This window comes from Lingula anatina, chromosome 1 (assembly GCF_051362555.1).
Source record: "Lingula anatina isolate TDL-2025a chromosome 1, LinAna3.0, whole genome shotgun sequence".
NCBI lineage: Eukaryota > Metazoa > Brachiopoda > Lingulata > Lingulida > Lingulidae > Lingula > Lingula anatina.
In genome coordinates, this window is record NC_141767.1 from 23,811,145 (window position 1) to 23,836,387 (window position 25,243).

A 25,243-nucleotide genomic window follows, 5' to 3' on the forward strand; every position below is an offset into this window, starting at 1 on the left:
GTTTCAATTCGAGCTTATTTAGATACCCTGTACCAGGCAATTCTATCAGTAACTTTGTGGAATCTTTCTTTTAGAAATAATGCTGTCCCTCTATGCAGTAGCACAAAAAACCTGCCATTATAAAATCAGCCTCGTAAAAGATAATTGCCACTTGCTAACATGAGTCTTAAATTTTGAAGCACAAATGACTGGAGCCACAAATTATGAGTACCCCAACGTAAAATTTGTATAGCCAGGAGCACAGCGTTGGACCACACAAACAATTTGGATTTACTGTTTATGGGTCCTATTGCTGTGCTAGTGGCTACTATTTTTGTGAGCGGTTCTTAATTTGTGGCTTTAGTCGTTACTTTGGGTGTTTGTGCCCACAAATCTGAGGCTCAAGTCCGCAAATGCCTAATCGGTTTATAAGGTCTTCATATAGAAAACAAAAAAAAGGGACACCACATTCAGTTTTGTGCTTGACAAGCTCTATAAAATGCAAAAAACAATAGGTCTCTAGCTTAACGGTTCTAGAATTAGAGAGAGTTTTTATTATGGCATCTAATGGCTGCTTGTCCTGTAAAATGCACCAATTGACCCCAAACTCACAAAGATGAAAAATGACCCTAAATGTAACGTCTGCTCATCTAATTATAGGTTAGATCTGCATAGTTTATGAAAATAAGCACAAATAATATTTTTTTTTTTGCAAAAAATTCCCATTTTTAGAAAATATTGGCCAATTAATTTGACCTTGAATTAAAGGTCAAAGGTCAAATCCAAGGGCATATTTGAAATCCCTACATATGACTTGCAGTCAGCCTTACATAGAAATTTTTCCCATAATTCCTTCGGTTTGGGAGCTATTTAGCATTTAATTTTGCAAATTTTGGACAAAGGTGCATTGCGATGAGCGTCTCGATTACTAGACACGTGCACCAACAAAGCCCAAAAATTTATGTGGAATGAGTTGAGATTATATGTGACCTAAATCCAAGAGATGGGTATGCAGGCTCTCGTAGTCTAGGAGAAGTGGTAATGGTGACATGGCAGCGGAGCCAGCGGATACGGCGGATGAGACAGGTCGGGACTTAAACCATGTGAACTGCCAGCTCCTACAGTGCATGTACAATTAAGACCAAGGTATCATAATCTTGTCATAGTGGTGATTTCACGGCCAAACTTCATTTTAGAAACTTCCACATTTAAATCAAATTAAATCAACATTTGGTAAATATTGTTCAGATGTCTCCTTTAAAATGATATTATATGAATCTGTTTATGTATGTTATTCATTGGAAAGAACTGTAACCAAGTTTAAAAGGATGTTTTCAGTTTTAAAAGGATTGAATAACTTTATTTACGGCTTCATCCCCTAGTTGGAGTTTAAAGCAGTCTGACTTTAATTATGTTAAAGGTCTCTAGTAATATGTCTTAATTCTGTTAATTGGCTTCAATATCTCTGACTTGTTTTAGGAATCACTGTAATGTATTTTGTGTGTATTAGTATATAAGGAGAAGAACTTTGTATTAGAGATCAGAGATTGGAGATCAGAGCTCGGAGTGAGTTTGGTCAGTCGAACCGATAGCTGGATTGTCCCTGCTGTCTTAGGAGACTCCAGATCTCTCAACCAGAGAAATAAATGTGGAGAGAAGTCAGTTTGTAGCTGATCTCTGGAAAACATATCACTGCTGTTCTGTTACCTGCTGGAGAAGTAACTCAGACCAAAGTGTCCCCTGTGATACATGGTGAAGATACCTGCGATCCCCAAGTGCCTTTCACTGCAGATGCCAAGCGAGTGAGCAGATACCTTAGCTAGGATACCCCAACAACCACAACAACCAGCACTATGATGAAACATGCAACCTTCAGCAATTATCCGAGAGACTTACAACAAATTCTATCTGAAGTAGATCAAATGCCAACTGCATACAATATCGACAAAGATAGAAACAAGCTGACCATCACAATTGTCTGGAAGAACGATCCAAGACACCAGCAATTGCAGAATGTTGAAACAGTTCCCCTAATTTGCAGCATCAAAAAGAAAAAGTCACCATCACGTCTGAGAAGAGATCAGGAAAGAATGAAGAAATGGCAGAGCAGAAAGAAGACTAGTCACCAGAAACAGGCAGTCCAAGCTTATACATGTGAGTTAAAAATGGGTTGCAATGCCTTGATAGATAATGCACCAGAGAGAGTGCCAGTGGATTGCAACGCCGTATTAGAAAATGCACCAGAGAGCGTGCAAGCACCAGAAGACGTGCCAGAAGAAACTCTATTTCCTTTTCATGAGTGTGACTCTGTAAATGATGAACTACGGGACCCTTCTGCTGCTGTAAATTAAGACAGAATTGAAGAATCTCAGAGCAAAATTAAAGGAACTAGAAATTGTAAGAAAAGAGCTTGATGCGACAAAGGAACAAGTAAGCAAGTCAAACAACATTAGAAAAGAACTAAATGAAAAAAATGCTGAAATAAGAAGAAATTCTGAGACTATTAAAGGTTTAAAGGCCACTTGTATTAAAAGAGAATACAAAATTCATCTACTGGAACAGGAGAAATTAAGAAATGAAAGCTATTGTGCACAACAGAAAGAAAAAATCATAAGTGACCCTAAATTCCATGTTAACTGCTTATCAAAAGAAGTAGCATTTTCTCTAAAGAATCAACTTTTATTTGAAAACACTGAAAATGAGAAACAATGGCAAGAAGAGAAAGGACTTTTACAATCACAATGGCAAAAAGAGAAAGAACTTTTACAATCACAGATTAACTATATTAGTTATCAAAATCAAACACAACAAGTTCAATACTGTTGTGGCTTATGTATGAGAATTACACCAGAACCAATATATATGAACCAATACAATACTAGTACGAATCCAAGGAATAATAATCAAGGTCTAGGTGGATATAGACCAAGACATTACTAATAACTGAATTTGAAAAAAGGTTTTTAGTGGCAATTTCACGGTAAATATGAGGACATATTTAGAAGGGCCCCAGGGATGTGTCATAGTGGTGATTTCACGGCCAAACTTCATTTTAGAAACTTCCACATTTAAATCAAATTAAATCAACATTTGGTAAATATTGTTCAGATGTCTCCTTTAAAATGATATTATATGAATCTGTTTATGTATGTTATTCATTGGAAAGAACTGTAACCAAGTTTAAAAGGATGTTTTCAGTTTTAAAAGGATTGAATAACTTTATTTACGGCTTCATCCCCTAGTTGGAGTTTAAAGCAGTCTGACTTTAATTATGTTAAAGGTCTCTAGTAATATGTCTTAATTCTGTTAATTGGCTTCAATATCTCTGACTTGTTTTAGGAATCACTGTAATGTATTTTGTGTGTATTAGTATATAAGGAGAAGAACTTTGTATTAGAGATCAGAGATTGGAGATCAGAGCTCGGAGTGAGTTTGGTCAGTCGAACCGATAGCTGGATTGTCCCTGCTGTCTTAGGAGACTCCAGATCTCTCAGCCAGAGAAATAAAGGTAGAGAGCAGTCAGTTTGTAGTTGATCTCTGGAATACATATCACTGCTGTTGTGTTACCTGCTGGAGAAGTAACTCAGACCAAGTGTCCCCTATGATAATCTGTTCAACACAGGAGATAAATAAAGTGTATATATTGCATGTAGAATTGGCATATGTTTTACTCTCACTATCTCTCTCTCTTTTTTCTCTCTAAAACAAGGACAAGTCTGATTTGTCTACTGAATTTTATTTTGTTGAAATATTTTAGAATGAATGATCAGTTCAAGTAGTTTTACAGGCCATCTTTATTTGTTAAGCAGGGATACCTTTTGAAATTATGCAGAGTTTTTATTCAAGTTTTAAAATTTTAGAGAATTGTCTTTAGACTCCTTTAGAATTGCTGCACAGAATTTTAAAAAGAACCCTTTGCCTTTTAAACCCTCATATGAATTCTCTGCAAGTATTGCATGATGTATTCTGAAGTATACCATCTTTTAATTTAATAGGATTTTATTTGTGTGATTCACTACTACACTCACATAAATGTTTCTCTGTAAAGATGTTCAGAGATCCATTGTCAGTGACTTGAGAGTGGCATACTGTGAAGTTGATCAGAAAAAAATGAGAACAATGTCTTCTCAAGATTTCATCTTCTTCCTCATTTTATTCCCAGCGGGGAAAATAGTGGGGAGTTGTATCATATTAGCATCAATTATCCCTTACAAGACACAGCAGCTCATCATTTAGGCATTATCTGGAAAGAACCATTTTTTTTCATTTCATACAGTGTAATGATTAAGTCAGTTTATCAATTAAGTGTCTTTATGGCATTTGTTGCAAAGGTACCAGTACTTCTTTTTTATCTCTTTGAACAAGATGTCTGCAATTTGCATAGACAAGTATTGGTCAGTTGACACTTTTTTGCATACTTAGAGTCCTCAAGGTCTGTGTGGCAATGCAAAAATGGATTATTCTAAAACACCTGTGGACAATTTTGTATACCCTCTTTTATTGGAAAGTTGAGGAGGAGCTGACATATACAGCCAAGGCTATAGGAACTGGCAAGTCACTTGGAAAGGAACAAACCTTCCATACGGACTAATGTCACACCAAGGGTTAGGATCAGGTATTTGAACAGAGCAAATAGTGTAAGTGATGGCCATGTTATTTTAGCTTTGAAATATGCTGAAACCAGCAAGGATCACAGTAATGTTTTGTAGAAAATCAAAAAGAAAGTAAATGTGAGACCTGATTCGACATATGTACTATTATAACGCCGACGTGGTTCTGGAGTCTTCAATCATTTATTCAACACTTAATTTTCATACAATTTTACCCATATTTTTACTCTAATTTTCCGTACTGATCACGCGTGTAATTATGTTCTTTTTATTGTTTATGGCGTGATTTCCAGAAACTTTCCATTGTCATGTTTACTTTACCATAGAACATTCCCTTATTAGGTAATGTCTAAGAACCTTGTTTTCAATTAAACTCATCCAAAATACTATTTGCATTACTCATACTTGAATCATGTCCAAAACTTAGTTATCATGTGATAAACAGTTGATCAAAATTAACATCTGTTATGAAATTGACCAATCACATTAAATGTTATTGACTTGGACCTTTTCCATCTTCTTCTGACACTAAAAACATGTTCTACACTTGTTGACACTCGATGAAGCTTAATTTGCACTCAATATCACTCTAACTTTTCATCTATTTGATTTCCCTTTTATTACTAATTGTAATGAGTGTAAGGGTAAGTAATTAACTTTACAACATACACCCTTTCTTCAAAAGAATTCGTCCTCGAATTCTAAAACTTTACAACATACACTCCTTTTTGATTTTTTTTAAAGCAAAGCATATACTGAATAACATAAAATTCGCAAATCATTTAATCATAAACTCGTCATATTATCTTAATGAACTAAAAATATACTTGACATTAATTTGTTCCATGCATCAATGTTCAATGTATTTACAAACAGGACATTGTGTCATAACATTTATTGTAAGAACACAATTATTGTCATTTCTTGTTATCTTAATAATACGTCGTCTAAATCTATTATATGATATAACTTTATCCTTATTCAGTAGTAATTCAGTATAATATTTAACAGCAATATTTAAACGTCGTAGTAATAATATGCTAACTTTGACTAAATGAGTAACATTCCATGCATAATATATTGCTTGAATAATACATTTACCAATACCTGATGGTATTTGATGCAACATATAAACTATGTAATCTTCTGATATCATCATATAATGAGCAGAACCTATTAATTTTACAAAGTCCAACTGCTCATCTATAGAATTAAATTTTCCACAAAACATCAGTAAAATTGATTCGTTTATCACCTCAGAAGGAAATTTTATTTGAAAATTAGGTTCTCTTTTCTGTTTAAAATACAATTCATTTATGTATATTGAATGTTTACGTAAATTCTCAAAAAATTTAAAAGATAAGCTGACAATTCTGTCATCTATGTAAATATTATATACAAATTCGTCAGAATCTGAAAAAAAAATAGAACATATTATAATTCATTCTAATTGATTAACAAATGTTTAATATCAATATTAAATACTTAACAATTGAAATAAAATATACTAATTATAATGACTACATTTTACATAATATATTATAGATAACTAAAATCAATATGTTATAACTCAAATAAAATAGTGAATGATTTTAATAATAAGTATTATAATATTACATAATAGTAGTAATCTTCAAGAATCAAATTGAAAATAACTTTGTGCATTTCTCAAAGTCATTATCATGATAATAATACATATATCAGTCTTTGATATCAAATTAACAATCAAGAAAATTCAATCTTCAAGTCATGGAAATGTCATTTTATGTTTGTACACACATCTTCGTGTTATAACAGTTCACTCGCAAAAATCATTGTATTGTGTTGTATTACTAGACAAGAGTAGCAAGTCATGCCAAGTTTTGATCAAAATCATTCTATATTGTGCTCAAATGTCTCGAACTGAACATAGAAAAGTGCATTAGCATGTTTAATACACAAAAACGCATAATATTCGCTTTTAAGTAATCTCCTTAAGCGAAATGCTGTAAACGTTTTTAACGGGATAGCTTCTTCCAAAATAATGGTCTTTCGATTTATGAGGTTTGTAATTTGCAAACCATGCCAATTTATCATCAAATATGGTCTGTAAATTCCTTCAACTCTTAAAATATCAAACGAAAAATGTCCAAAAATGTCCAACAGTACATTTTATGTACACTGTACTTGAAGTAGAAAATTGAGAGTGATCATAGCATTTTAATGTATTTTAGAAAAATAGAAAGTGAAATTGAATATTAACTAAGCTGTGTGTCATGAAATGAGATCAGTATTCTGGTGAAGTGACTTTTGTATATAATGAACAGAGTAGCTGCAATACCGGAATAATGCACTATTTAAAGGGTGCTCTTTTACGGAGCTTTGTTAGTATCATATTAACTTTTTTTTATTTTCATTTAAGTTTTATGTTATGGAATTTTCACCGCGGTGAAAATTATTTCTACCGCGGTGAAAAATAATTTACACCGCGGTGGAAAATAATTTACACCAGGGTGGAAAATAATTTTCACCACGGTGGTAATTCCTGGCCATCTCGGCCCGGGTAATGTATACATGTAGGTTATACGAATCCAATATTTACCAGATGTCTGGAAAGGACGTTGATAAAGACAAGCACATGCACATGCACGCGGTTTAACCGTCTATGTGCCAATCATCCCAGGAATCTGGAGGAAGCGGGCAGTATTCGATAGATTAAAAATCACCGAAATGCTGCAATGTTGTTCGTGGCTTTTCCCTTTATAATAACTTGCGTATTCTTGGGAATATTGGTAGAAAGAAACCTTTCCGAAGAAGCCGAGATTACATCTATTAAGATAAGATCTAAGAAACACATCACAAAAAAATATTTAAAAATACATTGTCCAAAAATAATGTTAAGTATTTAGTAATAACAATGGGATTCCCTTTGCATAAAACTGCAAGAGGGACTTTTAATTATATAGGTGGTAAATATAGATGGGAAACGGCAGTGGCCCCACGAACAGATCCACCAACCTTGTGTGTATGTAACAATAGCATGCACCGTGACGGAATCTGGCAAATGTAAGGTTCTCATTACCTATTCATCACCCGGGCCGAGATGGCCAGGAATTACCACCGCGGTGAAAATTATTTTCCACCGTGGTGAAAATTAATTCCCACCGCGGTGTAAATTATTTTCACCGTGGTGAAAATTATTTTCACCGCGGTAGAAATAATTTTCACCGCGGTGAAAATTCCATAAAATAAAACTTAAATGAAAATAGAAAAAAGTTAACATGATACTAACAAAGCTCCGTACTCTTTGTATTTATATTAGAAGCAGTGGTGTAAACCCGGGATCCGTAGATCTTTTGTCACGATAAATGACTGGGTAAGTCAATCCCTTTAAATGCCCTCTTGCAGTACATTAACAGGAAAACACAATAGCAATAGGTATAGATAATACAGCACAGAAGGGATCACAGATCCAGAGGGACAGACAAGATTGAGAGATTGTAAGTTTAAGGATCTGAGACAGATCACTTATCATCTTCGATAAAGGCAGGAGACAGAGCAGGACCTTATGTAAACTTTAAGTGACACAAGCTATAGATGGTATTTATTGATCATGGCATATTATCTTGTGTTAATGTAGGTATATATATATATATATGTATTTTAAAGAGCGGCCAGGAAATGAACCCAGTGACGGGAGAATCCAGACACAACATAGAATACATTGAAGTTTTACAGTTCATTCAATTTTACCAAGTTTAAATATAGATATAAATTCACTTTTAATTGCTGTTCAGATGTTTTATTCATGCATATTTAAGGCATTTCCAAGACTGTGCATTTTTCAAATTTAAATGATTATTTTTAGCTGTTTGATCCTTAAGCATTAAACTGAAAGTGTCATGCAGCCAATGCAGATCCAGGAGGAAGGCAGTCCAAGGATGTCAACAATGTATAATATTATTATTAACCTCAAAGTTTTGAACTTTCATCTACAAAACAAAACCCCAACTTTACTTAATAATGTTAAACAATCAATATATTGGCTCCGGTATATGCTGCTGAACCTATAGCTCGAGCTACGCTACTTGGATCACTCAGCTTTAAACACGAAACAATCTGAAAATGACAGGATAAGATTTTAACCTGAGATAAATCGGGCTGGTGCAAAGTTGCGTACGTCAGCCCTTGCCAGTGGAGGCTGATACCTTGAAATCGGGTAACTGAGTGTCTGTGTTTTGGGGTTTATGTCATGTTTTTTCTGTTGATGTCACTTTTAAGTGTCGTAACTGTTTGGGAGGCTGGAGAATGTACATATTAACATCCCATCCTCCATCTTTTGTTTAGCAGTAGGGAACTCGAGGATCAAAGTATGACCTGGCCTGTTTCACTTATGGTTTCTCACCCCTCCTCCACCCTACCCATTTAATCTGGTCTTATCGCTATTTAATTTGGCCATTTATTGGTAGATGATGGCTTATTTTAAAGAAAGGAGGTTCCGAAAAACATCCTTATGTGATTCAGTTTGCTGATATACAGTTTTAACTGTATATAATTTTTTTTTTTAAATCCTAGCTGTTACTTATTAGGTAAATGTAGTTTTGTAGATTGTAACTTAACCCCCGTTAGATCAATCACTACATTGTACACAAAATTGTCACAAAGAAAACTTAAATAGTTGAAGAATTGTATGTACATTGAAAAATAATTAAGGCAGGTAGAGACCATGCACCCCACTAACTCTCCCAGCTATATTATTCTGCAGTGGCAACATTTGTAATCAACAGGTGCCTGACTGCTTTTGTATAAATATCAGATATTTTGATATAGATGGTTACAGCACTTTTGTATAGACTTAAGTATAGTTTTCTGTTGCTTTTAGCAGTTCATGCTAGCTGTAAAAGCAAACAGCTTTATCTTTTGATCAGCTGACTTAGTTTAAGGAAAATCATGTATACTCATAAGTGTGTCAAGGTGAAAGGCAAAGGACTGTAGCGGGGTTCATAGACAAAATCAACCTACCAGTGAATGCATGCATCCAGTTCTTTGTTGAGTCTCTCTACAGACAAGGTAACTGTCACTGCAACTCATACTTCTGGCAGGGTAAGTAAGTGCAGTCACTTTCAAAGAAATATTTTTAAAAAGGGTCTTATACAAAAATAATTTAACTATTAATAAGACAAGCAAGCAGTGTTATGTGTTGTTAGAATTGAGCTCAATCATAACCTGCAGATGATTCATCCTTGCAAAGCTATTCAGGTGAAATTTTGTGTGAGAAGAGACTGCGTGAGTGGGTCACTCAGGTTATGACATAACTATCCATTGATAATTGCAACCTTAGTATTTTTTTTATTGAGTTTGTATGGAACAGACTGTTGATTCTAAAAAAGAATATTTGTGTTGTTAGCATGCCATGTGCACTTGGATGATGCAATGACCAGTTAGCAAAGTCACTTGGGAATGTCTTATATACCACCACTTTTTTTACACGTGTGTGTTGTATGTTTTTTACTATTGATGCCAAATGTCTGCATGCACAACATTTGTCATAGAATAATGAGGACAATCATAGCAATATTTTTTCCTGTATTTTCTCAAATTTCAGTCAAACCATCACAATTGAAATGAATGAGTGACACTGTTGAACCTCTGTCATATTTCAAAGATTCTTGACCCTTCATTTAGTACTGTCTTCCTTGCTGTTCCTCTCAACTTTTTAAGGGGTTCTAAGTATGTCAGATATTTCTTCACGCAAACATTGTAATGAAATTTGAAACTTGTTCTGTGATATGTGAGTGTTTTGTCAAACCTAATGCTCCACCTGGCTGTGTAATGACATAAGATAACCCTGCTATGTTTTCCCCCATAGAATTCTTGACAGCTGCATATTATTGGCTTTATGGATCATGTATTGAAATCGTAGATTTACTGACTGTCTTGTTTGTTTGGAAAATTATACGAGTGATGAACAATGCAATGGTCCTGTCAAAACGTTATATTTTAAAAAGTCCATTGCACAAGTCTCAAGTTTCAAAAATTATCACCATATGTGATTTTGAGATTGGTGGCAAGTTTTCATTAATCATCAGTCAGAGGGAAAAACATCCTGTTGAAGGTCCTGAAAGTATAACTGTAATCAGGTTTATATATCAGGTAATTTTCCATGATAAAAAAGGATGAGGTTACATTAAGACTTTTATTTTACAAAATGACAAAGAAATTAACGAGCGTGGTGCATTTTGTATACATTGAAACACTGTTGGAGAAAACATCTTGGTCTTGATTCAGAATAATCAGATCTCGCGCATAATATTAAACAGAATTCTAATGTTTATTTTAAACCATTTAAGTGGTACCAGGTACCTTTATTGGTTATCAGTATGAAAAGAGGTTAAATCACAAATTGACTTGCGGTCAAGTAGCAATTCAAATTTTCTATATGCTCTTAAATTTAATAATGTGATTAATATTTACAAAAGTCCGAGTATACGTACCAGGCTAAATACCCCCTTAAACTGAGCTGCAATTTTTTCAAACTTCATGATTGTACATATTTCTGTCTGATGTGAGGTGGCTTCATAATTGATATAATAAGGTAGCACAATTATTGTTTTTTGCAATTCAAGAGTCTAAGATGTGCAAAAACTAATATTGTGCCATTACTGAAAATTACTAATTAATGCACCTTGATAATTTTAATGTAAAATAATGCAATTATGATTACTTGATACATAGAGGTTGTAAATGATATCCCAAAATTTATTTTTTATTGCATTTAAACCACAAAATTGATTTAAGCCATAATATAAATGCAACTGACCCTCAGGTTGTAGATGCTGGACAATGAATTCTGTTTTATTGAGTCCAGAATGTAACAATAAATGCATGTTTGGCTTTCTGTTCAACCTAGAATGAAAGGGTTCTGTATGAAATCAATTTACATAGCATGAAGTAATAATGAAAGACAGCTAAGGGGCTGAATTTCTGTAACGCTTTTGGAGGAATGAAAGCCCGTCTCCTTGAGAATTCTGATTGCATGTTATAGGTCAGCTCAAGCTGAGTAGAACTGTGGGTTTTATATATTCTACGTAACAAGTAACTGTTATACAGAGTACTAAAGGTCTGAGTCTACCTTGTATTCTCTGGCTTTAAGTCAAGTTAAGTGGTATTAGAAGGACTATAGTGTTTTAGCTCCACCTATATAAAGCTGAGCCTCCTCAGAAAAGCTTATTAGAAGCTAAATGGTGGAAGTAAGGTACAGTGTAAATGCTATGGGTGTTACAAAAACTCCCCGACAAGAATGAGTGGTAGGTACATATACATATTCATAAATATATATATATATATATATATATATATATGGAATGTATTTTACATGTTGAGTAGTTAAAAAGATTATTTTACTCAGATATTTCACAAAAGGTAGAGTTAAAGGGAGGGCAATTAAGCCAAAATTGAATTTTAATTTGATTTTACAATGTTTGTATATTTATTCAATGCCATATAAAATCTAAGGACTGGCAAAGCACCTAATGTTTTAATAAAGATCTATTTACAGAACCCACTTATTAGTACCACCAGCGTGTACGCTGGCGGTACTCATGGTTTTAGTCCCGACCCGTCTCGTACAGCTCCGCCGGCTCCGCCGGCTCATGCGGCTCCGCAGGATGACGTGGGATACAAGTCACCGTTACCGCTTCTCCTCTTAGACCGCAAGGACCCGTGTCCCTATCTCTTGGATTTTGGTCACATATAATCTCAACTTGAACCCCCTGGTTTTTTTGTCTCAGTCGGTGCATTGGCCTGGGCGTGGCGCTCGTTGTAACGCACCCTTGTCAAAATTTTTGAAAATTCAATGCTAAATATCTCCCATACCGAAGGAATTATGGGAAAAATTTCTACAGATGGCTGACCGAAAGTCATATGTGGAGATTTCAAATATGCCCTTGGATTTGAACTTTGACCTTTATTTCAAGGTCAAACGGGCCAAAATTTTCTAAAAATGAGAATTTTTTGCAAAAAAATTATTATTTTATGCTGATTTTCAGAAACTTCACAGATCTAACTTATAATATTATGGACAGGTGTTACCCTTAGGGTCTTCTTTCAGCTTCGTGAGTTTGGGGTCAATCGGTGCATTTTCACGGGAGTAGCGACCATTAGATGCCAAAACTGAAAACTCTCTCAAATTCTGGAACTGTTAATGCCAGAGACCTCTTGTTTTTTGCAGTTTGTAGAGCTTGTCAAGCGCAACACTGAAGGTGGTGTCTGTTTATTGTTTTCGATATTTAGTGGTGAAAATAAAATGTGAAATACTACAAAATTAGCAGAGATACACCCATAGTTACTATTGAACTTGAATAGGAAGTCATATACTTGAAATCTAACTGTGACCTTGAAATTGACCTTTGACCTACTTTTCATGATGAACTGCACTTTGCAAGTTTTCTGATTTTTATATCTCCAAAACTGACAAAGATATGCCCATAGTTACTGTTGAACTCGAATAGGAAGTCATATACAGGCAATCTTACTGTTACCTTTAAATTGACCTCTGACCTACTTTTCACCATAAACTGAACTTTGCAAATTTTCTCTCGCTTATATCTCGAAAACTGGCAGAGATACGCCATTAGTTACTATTGAACTTCAATAGGAAGTCAATTTAACTGTGACCTTAAAATTGACCTTTGACCTACTTTTTACCATGAACTGAACTTTGCAAATTTTTGTTCCTTTTTATCTCCAAAACTGGCAGAGATAGGTCCATAGTTACTATTGAACTTGAATAGGAAGTCATATACTGGCAATCTAGGTGTGACCTTAAAATTGACCACCTACTTTTCATCATGAATTGAACTTTGCAAATTTTGGTTCCCTTTTATTTCCAAAACTGGCAGAGATAGGTCCATAGTTACTATTGAAGTTGAATAGGAAGTCACATACTGGCAATTTATATGTGACCTTGAAATTGACCTTTGACCTACTTTACACTATAAACTGAACTTTGCAACTTTTTTATTGCTTATACTTTCAAAACTAGCAAAGATATGCCCATAGTTACTATTGAACTTGAATAGGAAGTCATATACTATGATGTTGAAATTGACTTTAACCTACTTTTTCACCATGAACTGAGCTTTGCATATTTTCTTGCCCCTCATATCTTCAAAACTAGCAGAGATGTGCCAGGTGTTGCCCCTAGGTTTTCTCTTTTGTCAGCATATATGCACCACTGACAACACATTTTAAGGAAAACCAATTAGGCCTTTTGTCTAGAGAATCACAGGAGTGATCAATGGTAGGACAATGCAGGTCAGTTCAAAAATCTGCTTTGATGTACCATTTTTATTTATATTTTTTGGCATATTTTGAGAACTCTTGTTGATTGCATTTTATAGAGCTTGTCAAGCACAAGACTAGTGATGGTGTCCCTTTTTTTTGGGGGGGGGGGGATTCCATACAAATGCGCTTACTCCAGCTGGTGGTACAATATCTGGAGGCAGTATCGCCTCTCTGATCCTCTAGTTTTTAATAGAACCACATTTGATGTAGTTTAAAGAGGATAAGACGTCATATTTTGAAATGTTTACAGGACTATAATTAGATTCTGGTTTTAACACTCAGGCCCTTGTGAAAACTGGTTTGGTACAGGTACTTTGGTTATCTTGGACTATGGCTGACTCTTTGGATGAATTAAAAGTCCTCTGATAGGAATTGCATGGGAAATTCAAACATATGTCTTTTTATTTGATTGCACCCTGATACCAAATAGTGGCTGAGCCAATGTCATTGATTGTCAGCATGGTTTAGGTTGGCAGTTGAGGTTGGTTGGTTTGGTCTGAAGTTATGCCATCAACAAGTGCCCCCAGTTGCGAATCAATGTCCACATGTCCTTACTGCAGTAAACTCTTGTTAAAAATTTATTCCTTGCTTTGCTGCAGTATTGTGTTGCAGCATAATTTTTGTATGTAGATATGTTAACAAACTTTATCAAAGTAATTTGACTAGTTTTATAATTCTGACATGGTCCAACATAACTGAAGCCAGTGTCCAGACATCACCACAACCACTGTATGCGATCTGCATGGAATTATTTACTTAGAAAAAAAGAGGTATATTTAACATGTACGTGTAGTTTAGTGTAGTGCAAAAATATCTTGTTTCATATTTTTGCATCTTTTTGCATTATTTTGGCATACCCTTGCACACAGGGGTCATTGGTGATCTATATGAGCCAAAACAAAATGTGTTGAAAATATGTTGTTATGTATTCAATTCATGATTTTAAGCATAATTGACCTATAACACCTTGGGATTTCACTGAAAATAAAAGTGCAAACAGTAGTATCCCATAATTCCCGCATAAAGCTTCAAATAGCAGGCCTGAAAACTTTACTTCTCTCTCGTTTGAATATGGGCAATGAAAAGCTTTTGAGTGTGATATCCACATCTGTACAAAAGCACCTGTTGTATAACCAATATGTAAAAAAAATCTGACAATAGGTTAAGAACTCTGCACACACCAAGTCTGGTGCATGCTGGTGAGTGGATTTCAGGAAATCAAATTTTCTTTCGTTTCTTTGTACAGCTGTCACATTTTAATGTAGTTATCAGTGAAAACACATTCATGGAAAATGTGATAAAAAGAATTGGTTTGATATTTTTGCAATAAAAAATCGTATTTAAATTAGGCTTTCTATTTACTGATCTTTGTAACTTGACGTTTTTGTGGAATTTATGTTTAAGCTATGATTATGTTATTGCAGATTTGATATTTTCAGTGTATAAGTAATGCAGTTTAAGGCAGCAAGACGTTAAAACAGTTGTGAAACATTAAAGATAAAATGAGAACTTTATTATTCTTGCAATTTACAGTAGTGAAAAACAACTGAAAATGCATAGTCATTCTATAGAATTGCTTGACCCACTGGCAAATAAAAACAATTGAAGCCCATTTTGTTTAAAGAATAACAGCTGTCATGAAATCGGATTTTAAAATGTTAAAATGAAAACATGGATTATACAAGACAGCTTTTCAAAATAAAAAAAGACTGTTATTTGGAGTACAAATGATTTGTTTAACTCAAGAAAGAAAAACATTTAATGTAATATTTTCATTAAGCACATAATTATATACCTCAGGTAACTTTAATATACTGTATTCTAGCAATACATATTCAGTATTTTCATTTGGAAAATCATTTAATTTTTAAAAAATTGACACAATATGAGTCCAATAGGAGAAATTAAACAAATTGGCTTTGCAGTTATGGCATGGGCAATGAGAACACACAACTATGGTGCATCCTCGATGACAGATTTCCCAGAGGACCAGTATACTCAAATACATAAGAATTGCCCCTTGAATGCTAAACACTTTTTCAATTCACTCTTCAGAATCTGGTCAATACTTGAGGTGGCAGCTTTCATTTTCAAGTCTAGCAACATTATAATTCTAGAGGGTCTGATGCCACTTCTAGGGGATCAAAGTGATTACATTTTTCCAATGAAGAGCTTTTCCAGAGCCTTTTGCAATTGAATTTTCACCTCATTAAGGAATGACTTCAGTATGCTTTCAAGTCACAATTCCCCAAGAGGATTGTAAAATCAATTATTTGGATTTCAAGAATGAGAAACAAGTAAGGTTCTGCCTGAAGGAAGAACAACAGTTTTCTCTATCAGAGCACTTAGGTCTGCTGTACTGTGACTGTATATGTGTCCCTTAGAAATATCTTATATACACAGTGCATGAGCCAAATAATTACTAGGAAGAAGAGGTCATCACTATAATCTCAAAAGGTGACCGAGGTCCAGTGCAAGTAAAAGCCTGGTCAGAATAGTTACATATCACATTAATGATTTTCTTGAAGTAATTAAAATGTTTCTTGTAAGCTTTTTGACACTTAAGAGTACCCATCTCCAGGATTTGAACTTCTGACATGACATTTATAAAAGAAATAGCAATGATCTTATTGCAGGAACTGTTTACCGTCTTGCATTAGTATATTGGGATAGCAAAATTGTGATGCCCCCTCTCCACCTCTCTTTAAGCCTAATGATCTGGGCAATTTCTTTGATTTTTTTCTATTATCCCTTTCACAACACCTACAATGTATCTAAGTGGGAGTTGGCCAGTTTTGGTTGTTTTAATGGTTACACAATTATCATACCCATTTGAAAATGTACCAAAGTCATATTTTGTCTATAAATCCAGCAAAGCAGTTTTACCCAATTGATACCTTAAAAACAATAAAAAAAGTAAAAAAAAAGTACCTGGGATTTCTTTCTGTATTGAGATTTCCTTCTGAAATGTCAGGATGAAAGAAATTGCAATCTATATGATTCATGATTCTTTAAAAATGAAATTATGTAATTAGAAATGTTATGAAACATCGAATCCAAGTGTTGTGATACATAGACCAGTGATTCCTAGGAAGGAAAAAAAATTTTTTTTCTCAAAGAAAATTGGATTTGGTGTGAAAATCCAATATAGGATACCTAAAAGAATGTCAGGATTCAAATTATGTACATATATATTGGATTGATTTTTTGATTTGATAAATCATGGCACATGTAGAGTTGATGTAATGTAGTATGATAGAAGTATTTCAGTTCTGTACTTACGTAAATCAGATATATCCTTAGAACACTTAATGGCAATACCGTGTCCATTTTCCTGAATATTTCTTAAACAACCTTTATTGTAAAATGGTGAGAAAATATGATAAGTGCAAAAAAACATGAGATTTTTAAGATCAGGTTTTGAGGGTTTATTCTGAGTGGGTATTTACTTCATATACGTAAAAGTGACACATTATAATTGCAGGCCTGATTTAGTCCAGGAATTTGGTGAAAAATTGTGCATTTTTTACCTACAAGCATGAAATTTGGCACACCTATGGACAATGAAATTCTAAGCAAATTTGGATATATGGGCATGTCTGAAAATTCCAAAATGGCCGTCAAATCTAAGATGGCCACCAAAATACCTTTTCAAATTAAAACTTCAAGTACATAGTCTTCTACTGACTTAAAATATCATATAAAGGTTAGAAAACACCATGGTATGAATCCTTCAGGTGTATAAAATCCAAAATGGCCGCCAAAAGTAAAAAAGCAGACCATTTATTCAAGATATCCATTAGAATGGTGAATTCATCAAGCACTTAAAACTACAAGCATAAAATTTGGCACGTTTGTGGAAAATGAAATTCTGAGCAAGTTTGGATGTATGGGCATATCCAAAAATTTAAAAATGGCCCCCAAATCCAAGATGGCCTCCAAAAATACGGGTCCTTATTAAAACTTCAAGTATACAGTCTTTTAAGGGTTTAAATATCATTCAAAGGTTAAAAAACACCACAATATGAATTCAGAATCAATATCTGCTTCTTTAGGTGTATTAAATCCAAAATGGCCGCCAATAGTAAAACGCATTCTACTAATCCAAGATATCCAGCAGAGTGGTTTATCAAAAACTACAAGCATGGCATTTGGCACGTTGTAAAACAGGATTCCAAGCACTTATTGATGTATGGGCATGTCTAAAAATTCCAATATATGGCCCCTAAATCCAATATGGCCGACACAAATACCCGTTCAAATTAAAACTTCAAGTATATAATCCTATAATAGCTTAAGATAACATTTTATGGTTAGACAAGACTATGGTATGCATGAAGTATCAATATTTGCTTCTTTAGGTGTACAGAAATCCAAAATGGCCTCCAAAAATAAGAAAAACAGGCCACTCACAGCAGCAGTATGGTGAATTGATTATGCACTTAAAACTACAAGCATGAAAATTGGCACAATTGTACAGAACAGGATTCTAAGCAATTTTTTAAATAGGGACATGTCTGAAAATTCTAATATGGCCACTAAAACCCTTTTAAAGTAAAAAGTCTACTTCATAATCTGACTTACAACAAGCTTTACTCTTTTTTGGTTATTCGCCCTTTTAGTTAAATTAAGATCTAAATGACCGTAAAAAGTGGAACAGGACTCCTTTTGGTCCAGTTGTGACACCACATGCAGCAATTCTATAAATGTCAAGGATATGAAAATGTCAAGGTATTTTCACAAATAAGTTTCAAATTAACAAAAGTTATTTAATCAAGTAGGTGTTGCACATTTTATGGACGATCAACCTATTACTTTAGTAAATGGACAATATCTCAACAGAGGATAACAGCTAGCTACACCGAAATTTCTACTTATTTGGTCAAATAATTTTCATTTATTTATGTGTGCCTAGCTTTAGTTGTGTTTCCCTCAGCTTTCCCAGAATTTGCCTAAAGCTATAGCTTCTACATGTAATCCACTTTCCCCAACAAAATACCAAGAGGTATTGGTAATTTTTAACACCAGAAAGCATCAGTTTACATGCGTGAGGGTCAATAGGAATATGAAAGTGTGGTAGGGCATATGAGTAGATGTAGGTTACTAGTGTGAGCCCTTATAGGACCAGTCTTCCAATGCTTCTGACTCCCCTCACCACAGTTAGCAATTGCACACATAACTACAAACAGATGTGGTAGGAGCTACCTGCGAAAAGTAGGTTTTGTTATCTGGGTAAGTGAATACTCCCCATGGCTTCATTCTGGATTGTCCCAAAGAGACAATGATGCCGGAAATCTCATGAATTTTTACCTTTCAAAGTCCATATTGCACTAATTTCTTGGTGTAATCCTCAGAATACACTGTGAATTTTTGAAGCTTTGTATGTATTAACTTTCTGGAGGATTTTAATTCTTTTATTTTCATGTTCAGTTATTTGAAAGCATAAGTTTGTAACTAAACAAGTTGCCAAATGATCAAATGAAAACCAAAGTTTGGCGCCTATCAGTGCTTCTTTTTTAGTGCACGAAGTGTGAAGCCTGCAATGCAACTCTTGGATATAGCACGTATCAACACCTGCCCTCTGTTTGGGGTTTTTCTTTGCTCATAAATTTTCAGTAGCCATTACTGCGAATGTACTAAATCCATTTCTTGAAATAAGAAGCTTTTCTAATTTACTTTTGAAGCATAAGATAACATCATAACATTACCGAGTGCAAATGTGCCCCTTCTTTTAGTACTTTACCAATGCAAAACACCAAATTGTTGAGACCTGTATGTTTGATTAGCTGTCATTTTTGTTATATTTGTGAGCATTTGATGAAGCACCATGCACTGATCTAGCTGAATAATCATAACCAACAGACAAAATTGGTACACCCCAAGCTTTTTTATATTTGCCTATTTAAGGCTAAGTTATTCTGGTGTTTCTTTCACATTTTATGGATTTTGCACAATACTTTTTTTCTTAGAAAGGGGGAGTCACTCATGAGTGCCATATAAATAGATCGCTAACTGGGAATTGATGTAATTGAGAATCCAGAGCAAAAAGCCAAACTGCTTATGTTGGTTTATCAAAAGAAGGACTGTTTTCAGTACATAATAAATGTATCATGCTTGATGTTTTTTTTTAACTCTGTAGAATACACACACACCTGTACCTGCACAGGTAGGAATATTCTGATTATACAGGTAGTTGTAAAGCCCACATGCCTATTCACGAGTGATTACAATTCAATAATTGTGGTCCGCTGACTTTTGGAGGCCATTTTGGAAATTTAAAACCTTAAGTGGCAGATACTTATACTACATACATACTATGGTATTTTCTAACCATTAGATGATATTTTTTATTAAAGACTATACAAATAACTTTCACCTTGAAAGGGTATTTTTGGGGCCATATTGAAATTGACTGCCATATTGGAATTTTCAGACATGCCCCTATATCCAACGTTGCTTAGAATCATGTTCTCCACAACTGTGCCAATTTTTATGCTTGTAATTGTAAGTGCTTGATGATTTCACCAAACTGCTGCATATTTTGAGTAAGTAGACTGCTTATTTTACTTTTGGAGGCCATTTTGGAATTCTATACACCTGTAGAAGCGGATATTGATAATTCATTCATAGCATGTTATTTTCTAGCAATAAAATGATATTTTAAACCATTATAGGACTATATATTAGATGTTTTAATTTAAAAGAGTATTTGTGGAGGCCATATTGGATTTGGCGGCCATACTGGGATTTTCAGACATGCCCATATATCCAAAAAGGCTTAGAATTCCATTATCTACAACTGTGGCAAATTTCATGCTTGTAGGTAAAAAACGCACAATTCACCCTTTTTTTCTGCACCAAATTCTTGGACTAATTGGCCCTTGTTTGAGACAGAACATAAAATCCAGATCTACCAATTTACACAATTGAACAACCACGTCATCTAGAGCAGAACAAAGTCATTGGCTGTTAAATTGACAAAAGGATTTACTAATTGATCAATCTGCTCAAGAGTGGATTTTTAGTGGATTTGATAAGATCTGATATAACAGTAATTAGAGAACCTGGCAGCAAGTTTCCAGCTTTTGTAAGTAAAATAATTGGAGTCATATTTAATAACATTTTTAAAGAAAGCTTAGGTTTGTTTATTTATGGTGTATATCATATCAGTCTGTCCTTTGGTAATTTTTTGTTGGTTGAATTTTTGGAGAATATTTACTTAATGCATGAAGTCCAAGTATATCATTTCTTTTGTTGAAATTTAGACTATTGAAAACATTCATTTGCCTCTAAAGAGTACTTTATTGTCACACTCATCTTTTTTTTAATGAATGCAGCTTATATTATCTTGCATGCTATTGTGCTTAGAAAATCTGTTAGAGATGAATTATCTGACTTATCACAGGGTTTTGAGAGTTTGTTAGTAACAAATCTTCTAGTCAATTGCTTAATTCCTATTCTTATCGAGGCCAGATGCAAACTCATGTAGTTTGACAGGTGTTACAGTTTATATCATCACCAGTGACCAACTCACTTTTCCAATATTATTTATCAAGACAGTATATTAAATGTTGGCTAAAGCAGTTTTCATAGGGGTTACCTGGAAAAGACTCAGAAAAACAGCTGGTTAGGTTATACATTAAATGCCTGAATGTTAAATGCTTGATGTAATTTGGTCTTGTCATGTTACAAAAAATAAGTCGGTTTTATTATTACAGTTAGACTTTCTTTTCAGATTTATTCATTCATGATAATGCCTGCCTTAATTGCATTTTACTTTCATTGTCTTAATTTAAATTGGAACGTAACATCATCTTAAAGGTATACTGTTCGTGCTTGAAAATGCCTCAGAATCATATTTTCTGTGTCTACATTACCTGCAAAACTTTTTATCTTCTCCAACTTGGACCTTAGAAAACAGTATATCCCCTCAAATGAAATACCTGATGTCAATATTGCCTTCTGATAGTTTTGAATTATATAGGCAGACATGGCAGCCTAAGTGACTGGCAGACATTTAGAATTGAAATATTTAGTTAGAAATGGTATAAATCTTTCAGTCCAAGTGCAGAGCCATGATTTGAGAATATGAGAAAATTGTGTTCTTCCCCCTTCCTCAGGAAAATTTAATTTAGTGAGGAAATTCTGGATAGGATACCTTTAAGTACACCTTTAAGGCCTTTCCACCTGCAAGTAATGAGTAAATAATTTGTCAGGGTGGATGCATATATTAACTGCATCTTTTATTTATGAAATCCACATTGATTGAATTTAAAATACCACACACAGAATAGCCGAATAGTGCACCCCATTGGATGCCCCATTATATATTTCGATGGAATTCAATCAACTCTGATCTCAAATGAAGTGTTTGGTAAATGCTGTTGTTTACTGTTACCTAATGGGGTATTGTTGTTACATTAACTAAACAAGCTCTTAGTTTGTCAAAATACTGGAAGAAAGTATATAATTTAGTGAACTGGAAAGCATTTAGATTATTACCATATAGTGCATTTTATAGTATACCAGTATCAGCTAAATTTTATGGCTAGTAGTAGGCATAACTTCAAGAGTCTGGCATACAGTATCTGTTAGATGGGAAAACTCCAGTTCAGGTGAACAAGCAGTGGTCATTCAGTAGGTGAGGTTTTTATAAAATGATTTTGTTTAATATTGTTTTTGACTGACATCTGTCATAACAAAAGAAAATAGATGTTGTTAAGTTCAGTGGGTACTTAAATATGGATTAGCATGCAAAGTTTGCATGTTGTTTGTTTCCATGCTGTTGAACACCACCTAACTGTAGAGAATTTGATGAATACTCATTAAATCATACATGTAAGTTTGTTTCACAATTGGTATACGGGTATATGAAATCCTATTGTATCTTGGGTTATTTGTAATTTTTTTTGCAATTGGTTTTGCTTTGATGTATAAAACATCTGAAATATTGATTTGCTGATATGACATACATAGAGATATACTAGTGTTTCAACAGTCATTATTTGCTATCAACAGCAGATGGACTGTGATATTCAAAATTGAGATTATAGTATATAAGTCAGATTTATTTCTATTTCTTAATGTATAATAGAATTGAGAATGCATCTGATTGTAACATGATTATGTGTTTGTCCAAACATGGGCATGTATGTTCTTGACATTGTGGAATATTGGAAGGTCTCAAGACTGTGGCCCTTGAGTATCCTGGCAGCATGCCTTCAAGGCAGTGACAGGATCTAATTACAAGGAAAAAGATGACAATCATGTATTAAATTATGAAGTAGAAACCTAGGAATATTGAATAACAATCAATGGATAATTAAGAAAGGGATTGAGATATTTTAACAAGGTCCCAGAAGGAGGAGAAACAGTAAATTAAGCAGCATTATCAATGAGTTAATTCACGAGATAATTTGCAGTGAGTGAATTAATTGAAATGTCAATTATGAACATGCAAAATGACAATTGAAACTGTTGTAAGGTAGTGTCATGAGGATTCAATATTCAATGTTATATTTGATTAATTTTGGAAAAGAAACAATTTGTTTGTTGTAACTTCTATGAAAAGTTTTTTTCTTGGGGGGGGGGGGCAGACTGATGATTTTTGTGATGGTTTCTTTTACACTGTTTTTAATGAAACGAAGCTTGAAATGTTAATTATTTTTCTTTTCAAAGTCTTGAATCAATAGCGTATTTGAAGAATAAGTCACAGGAAATTACTTGACCAGATAGTGAACATTTCTGTATTTGCTTGTTTTTTGTTTCTTTTTACTTAGACCATTACCATCAGTATACCATTTGTCAGTCACATTTACACTTCTCTCCTCTTATTGATTTTGTTCTCTTTTCATGGAAGTGTTGGTTGTAAGTGCATTGACTGAAGAGAAGACAAACTGGGAAACTAAGACACAAAAGTTGCTGAAAAGTTGAAGAGAGGTTCTTTGAAGTAAGTGCCTGGAATCTGCATTGCTAACTGGAGAAGGCTTTCTGCTGAATTGGTTGGATCTCGAGAAGCTGATATCGGAAGTTGGATTACTCTGGGCTGAACATAGATCAGTTGGCTTGTGAATGACTGAGGAAAATTAAAACAGGTGAGAGGGAAATGATATACTCTTCTTATATTGCATGCTCAAAATGAGAGGAAGTACAGTGTATTTACTGAAATGGATGTGACCATCCAGTAATCTGGACATATAATGGGTACATTTTAGTGTAATGATTTCATTCAGGGGTAAGATTTGAAAAGGATTTATAATCGTGCACAGTTATACTTTGCAGAACATCCTTGATAAGATGGTAAAGAGATATTTAAGGTCTTAAAATATTCATTATCACCCTTCAAAGGAAAAAACAAAAAAACAATATCTTTTCACCAAAAATGGGGGAAAAATAACAAAGTGTTCATCATTTCACAAGTTTAAGGAATATTGAAAATATTTTCACTTGTGTATTAATTATTTTAATGTGAAAATGAATTTGTTGTTTCCCAGAATGAATAGAGGATTGTGCAGGATACCTGTAGGTGTGAAGGATTACAATTAAGGGACCATTCCCACAGAAATTTGGATCGATCTATCTTCTTGGGGAGCCTCACTTAATTGCTATCAACTTTACCATCTTAAATGTCTGTCATGCCTAGTAAAGCTGTTAGGGGGTAATTATCTTTACCCCCTAGCTGATTCGGTAGGTGTGACAGACATATCAGCCGGTTAAGTTGATAGCAATTTAGTGTGACTCCCCAGGAAGTTAGACCGATCCAGATGGATCGATCTAGGCATGGGAACCCAGTGTAAGACCCCTTTTGCCAGCCAATCTAAATGTAGAACAATTATTTTGTTTAGGACTAGACTGAAATCAGCTTTAGTGATAATGTTCAAAATATCCAAACATATGTTCACACACCTTGCCTTTCCAATCTTCAAGATGTTGGGTTTTGTGTGTCATTGCAGACTATGGTTTTCTGACAAATTTTGAACTTGGGGATCATTTTAGACCCTAACTATAATATGAGGGGGTCACTAACCATACTATTGACAATTGATGCCACTGGTTTAGAATGAAGGGCTTCTTTTTCATGAAACTATATAAAGGCCCCCAAAATTTAGAATTGCAAAAGATACATATCTGGCTTATATTTGTAACCTTAGAGTAAAATGACTATATTATAGTCACTGTTACCGCGATATAAACATACTAGTAGTCTCTTGCACTACTCATAAGCAGTTATAATAGGCCTAGCTGTTATAATACTGAAAACTGCATCTAATAGGAGAACAAAAGTGGAGAGAACATGAATATCATATTCATGAATATCATATCGGAACCAA

General features: G+C 34.2%; 1 protein-coding gene across 19 annotated transcripts in view; it reads left to right on the forward strand.

Moving 5' to 3' along the window:
* Positions 1–25,243, forward strand: part of LOC106152102 (excitatory amino acid transporter-like) — a 47,737-nt gene that overhangs the window by 3,891 nt on the left and 18,603 nt on the right. For 5 of the 19 annotated variants that reach the window (XM_087007411.1, XM_087007415.1, XM_087007441.1 and 2 more), the window contains exons 1-2: positions 9,525–9,671; positions 23,773–24,007. The gene's annotated coding sequence lies outside the window, so the exon portion shown is untranslated. Of the gene's footprint in view, positions 1–4,487; positions 4,617–7,890; positions 8,069–8,762; positions 8,788–9,517; positions 9,676–10,701; positions 10,722–11,402; positions 11,876–21,770; positions 22,555–23,772; positions 24,008–25,243 lie in introns of those variants that run through there. The other 14 variants (XM_087007343.1, XM_087007342.1, XM_087007341.1 and 11 more) reach the window with 10 other exon arrangements.